The 5,018-nt window shown below is 40.8% G+C and overlaps 1 long non-coding RNA gene across 1 annotated transcript; it reads right to left on the reverse strand.

Annotated features, from left to right (window-relative positions):
- Positions 1-4,290: 4,290 nt before the first annotated feature.
- LOC124276725 lies at positions 4,291-4,478 on the reverse strand. The gene is made up of 2 exons (XR_006898633.1): positions 4,439-4,478; positions 4,291-4,391 (listed from the first exon to the last, which is right to left on the reverse strand). It is a non-coding gene; the product is annotated as an uncharacterized LOC124276725 (long non-coding RNA).
- Between the last annotated feature and the right edge of the window lie 540 nt (positions 4,479-5,018).

The raw sequence follows: 5,018 nt of genomic DNA on the forward strand, positions 1-5,018 counted from the left end.
CTCTCCAAGACACAGGCCTGTGCATAACGTTCTCCCATGCGTCTATAGGCACGTTGACGTCCATCACTATGGGAAATGTTAAACTTGGACTCATCTGTAAAAACAACATTTCTCCACCAAAACAAGGGTCTGCGGACATGATTTCGGCACCACATTCGGCGAGCTTGTCGATGACGTTGTGTCAGGATAGGCCCTATGGCGGGACGTCGTGGTCTGATCCCGTGATGACGTAAACGTTGTCGAACTGTGTTGGGGTGGATACGGCAAAGTCCTGGGATAGTTCGGGCAGTCATCACTGCAGTCTGAAACCTGTGGCGAAGATGGGTCACCCTTATCCATCTGTCCTGTCTTGGCGTTGTTACACGTGGACGTCCAGAACGTGGCCGATCGATGACGTCATTTGTTTTCTGGTAGCGTCTCACCAGTGCAGAAATGGTGAGCCTTGGCATGCTATGCGTTTCAATAGCCGTTTAATTTTTTGAACGATCGCAAGGGCAGGGGTTGAGCTTTCCAAAGTTACAGTATTGTGTGGCATTCATTTGCTCTGTTTCTCTTTCCCGGACTGCACGTGCAACAAAGTATTGCACGTCTCAAGGACGAACCCACTGCCGTCACAGAACGTGGCACGTGCATGCATGTTGGATACATGTCACTAATCTCTCGGAGTTGAAATCCTTATGTTTCTACACAGGTTTGATAAATTTAGATTTAAATTTTTGTATGTACAGTTTCTTTATGTGCCTAGTATATATGGCTTTCACAGTCTCCTATTTCATCTTCCTGGACCAAAAATACAGCTCATTCCATTTTAAATGCAAATGCTATTCAAATCTGGAGCTCAGAGGTGGAAAATTCCAAAAAAGGTCAAACATATTCTCTTTTGAAATCTCAATTTAATTTTGAAAATGATCTAACGTCCCTACCCTTTAACAAAGTTATCCCCTTAGTACATTTTCATACTTCATGCCACCATTTACCAGCTGAAAAAAAGGAAGATGGAATAGGATACCAATAGATGAAAGAAAATGTAAATTATGTTATATGAATGATGTGGGTGATGAGTTTCATTATATTTTTAATGTATTTATACTCACAGAAATGAATAAGGGAACACATGAAAGTACAATTGTTCCTTTATTCTTTTCCAGGTTTCTTCACAAGGTATGTATTGCACTGTGGGTGAAATTCTGGAAATAAATAAAGGAACACTTGTACTTTCATGTGTTCCCTTTTTCGTTTCCATGAGTATATTTTAGAAAGGAAACATCAATGTACATACAGCTTCCTTTTATAAAAAGACCAACTGTACTGAACCGCAAAAGAAACGCCACACCACTAGAGGTTTCTTAAACCACACACTTTAATTTGCCCTAATCAACAATCAAATCCCACGATTGAGTTCAAACCTGACAATTATGGTCAAAATATTTTCGGGAATCACATTAAGAGTTCACACAAACAAAATCACCAAAAAGGTTACTATTAGGATACCTCAAAGTCAGTATCGTGTGTGGCCTCTATGGGCATCGATGGCGGCGTTGCATCGTCTCTACGTGGAATGAATTAGCTGGTTGATGAAGGCCATAGGCTCTTGAGTCCATACTCTGTGAAATGCCTGATCGAGTCCAGTCACAGTTGTCGGCCTTGGTTGGAGGTCATTCAGTCTTCTTCAAATCTCGTCCCAAAGGTGTCCTATTGGACTTAAATCTGGACTGAGTGCAGGCCATAGTAGGGTTTGGATGCCATGTTGTCTTATTAAGTCCAATGTTACTCTGACAGTGTGGGCACGAGCGTTTTCTTGCTGGAAGATGTGATTTCTGTGACGTCCAAAATGTGGTACAAAGTGGGGTTTTATGACTTGGTCAGTATAGCGAGTAGCTGCCACGCCATTTCCTCATCCTGGACTGAGAACCTGGAACACCACAGGGCCAACTCCCTGGTTCATTGCACCCCACACCATGATGCTTACTTAGACCATCCCATGAGTATCTTTCAAATACACTCATTGGAAACCGTTCCCAACACCTTCGCCATATTCTCACTCTGCCATCAGCTGTCGAAACACATTATCTGCTTTCATCAGATAAAGAGCACAGTTCTCCATTGTTGATAACCCAATTGCGATGCTGAGTTGCTCACTGCAATTGGTTTTGGCGGTGAGGAGTCCTGAGGACAGGATCATGATATGGTCTGTGACAGCAGAGGTTTCTTCCGCGCAAACGTCAACACACCGTATCGGTTCTAATGGGTCTGTTCTAATGAGTTCCAGTGGTCTGGTGTGCTGTTTTCGTCGCTCTGGGGAAGCGATCCTGCAGATGGTTGCGTACAATCTGTCGGTCTTGACATTGTGATGTTACTGAAGGTCCGTCTTGGATGGTGTTAGTGGCCTGACACCACTCCTGCAGTTGGTAGATTGTCCTAACATGAACATTAAAATGATTGGCTACCCTCCCTGCAGTCTGACTAAAGTACTGTCGGAAATGCTAGAAAAATCCTTTTTGACTTTTATGTAAAAATCACAGATATTACAGTTACTTAAATAACAAATATCACTAAGAAACATCTACCTAATGTAGACCGAGGGAATAAATTTTGAGACGTGCCCTAAAATGTGTTTTTACATATGAAAATATAAAAAACTAGAAAAATAAGGAGTAGTGGAACATTATTTGATACTAACATTAACTGCCTGTGTTATGTCATCAGCATGCACGGTACCAACAGGTGAAATTGACACTTGAGCACAGCTAGGGTGAGGGGTCATCTCAATACATTTTCTTCTTCATAATGTTGAATATGTGTCCGTATAGTATACGTATTGGTTATGAACGGGATCATGTGATATCCACATTTCGCACACCACCAACACCTATAGATATATTTATTTATATATGTGTGTTTGTTTTGAAATAAACATACGAATTATTGTGCATGAGAAAGAATCCCATCACTTGTTATTTTATTGATTGATTGTAGAAATGTGCAACGTTTTAATAAACGTTTTGCATGTCAACAGTATATTTCTTTGCAAAAATATGGATGTCAATTTAATCCAGTTGTGAACATTGGCCAAAGATTTAACGAAGTCAGTGGTATAGCTTCTTTAGAACAGATATATTGTCAGCGATGAGATCTGGCTATGTCGAAGTTGAAACGGATGAGCAATGATAACTTGTTACCTTGTTGTTTGTTTGCTGGAAAGTCACTGTATGAAAATAATCAGTTAATCAAAGTAAATTTATGATGGCCCGATGTGTATAAAACCAACTGTGTGAACGAAAATTTAACTCGATGCAAGTACACATTTTACTCAACTATAACAGACATTGGAATGAAGACCAGTAGAACACTTAATCCGAATGTGACGAGTCTGAATCTGTGTCTTGGTGCACTGGGATCACAACAGGTGTCACAACACTGATGTCCACTCTGTCACGTTACGGTATTGGCGTTCAATGTCATGGACGTGGGCCTCTGCCTTCTGCCAAACGATGCATGGATCAACTCCTTCACTTACGAGAGCTTGAAGGTAGTGTTGTTCCTCACAACGAACCCTTTACAGTTTGCCCAGATAACTTAGATTGTGTTCAGTTCACAATGTCTCACAGGTGAACGTAACACAACGTGACCGTGTTGAGCAGCCATCGGCCCTGTACTGAATGGGCTTCCTGTTCATGCGGATCTTCTCCATCAGCTGTATCTTTGTGTCTGCCGATCTGTAGTGAACACTACACGATGTGAGGAAATCCTGCATCGTCTTCTTCAGGCTTCTCATTGTCAGTGTGATGCTACATGTTTCCCGAACATTATGGTAGCTGGCATTGTCCATCACTATGACAGTGGGCTGATAAAGATTGGGCAAAAAGCTGATGTTCCATCCAAACCATGAAGACATCTCCGTTCATCTCCTGATGGTAATCTCCACTTGATTTCTTTGCCTCAAAGACCAACTCGCAACCGTTGATCAAACCTGTGTCTCAGCTTCCTGCATAAAGTACAATCATTCGGTTGCCCTGCCCAGATGGTACCACTGGGGCTCTCTGTCGGTCCGTAGAATGGTTCTTGTTGACCCAAGTTTCATCCAGGTAAACTATCTGGAAGCCAAGGGCACGGTACTCTGCCACAGTTCTCAAGTAAAGGGTTCTCATGGACCCAATAAAGACAGCTCTGTTATCACCACGGCCTTTGTACTTGAACCCCATCTCATGGAGGGCAATGATGAGGGTGGTTCTAGAGACGTTGATACTGTCCTTAATTTCCTCTCTGATACTCCTACATGTAGGTGGAATCTTCTTCTCATAAAGTTTGTAGACCGCCCGTCTAATCACTCCCTTGTCAAAGTTATCAAGGATGGTTTTACCTCCCGGTTTTGGTTTTGAGACGGTCCCTGTCTTGGAAGATTTGTTTACAATATTGTAAACTTGTTGGTAAGATATACCAACAGCTCTACAAGTTCTGTAATAAACCCTTTCTAAACTCTGTCTTTCTCAAGCACAAAAAACTTATAAACCTTTGCAACAATCGACTGCAAATCGTTGGCCATAGTAAACATTGTGATAAAGACGTGCATGCATGACAGGAAACTTATTTATTAAGATTTAAGATTTATCTTCATTTTTCTTCAATGAAGAAACGATAATTAAGTCAAGTAGCACAAACATTCAACATTTATTTGTTTAAAAGAAACGTTTATTTATATTTTTGCACCACCTGTATTATTAGCTAATAATACAGGTGGTGCAAAAAATATAAATAAACGTTTCTATTTTAGATTTCTCATATTTAACTGAAAAAATCTTGAGTTGTTGATTTGGTACGAAATTCTCTCCTGTAAACTGCCCGTTAAATGCATGGGAATGTTAAATAGATTGAAATAAAAATTAGGTACACTATAGGCGAGTTGATATGTTGACAACATAGTACATTTATCACCTTTATCAAAGTATTAAGGCTAAAAAGCATTTTTCTAGCATTTCCGACAGTACTTTAGTCATCCCAAGGCTTGGTTCCTCTGATAT

Source organism: Haliotis rubra, unplaced genomic scaffold (assembly GCF_003918875.1).
Source record: "Haliotis rubra isolate DU_JTF1 unplaced genomic scaffold, ASM391887v1 Scf212, whole genome shotgun sequence".
NCBI classification, from domain to species: domain Eukaryota; kingdom Metazoa; phylum Mollusca; class Gastropoda; order Lepetellida; family Haliotidae; genus Haliotis; species Haliotis rubra.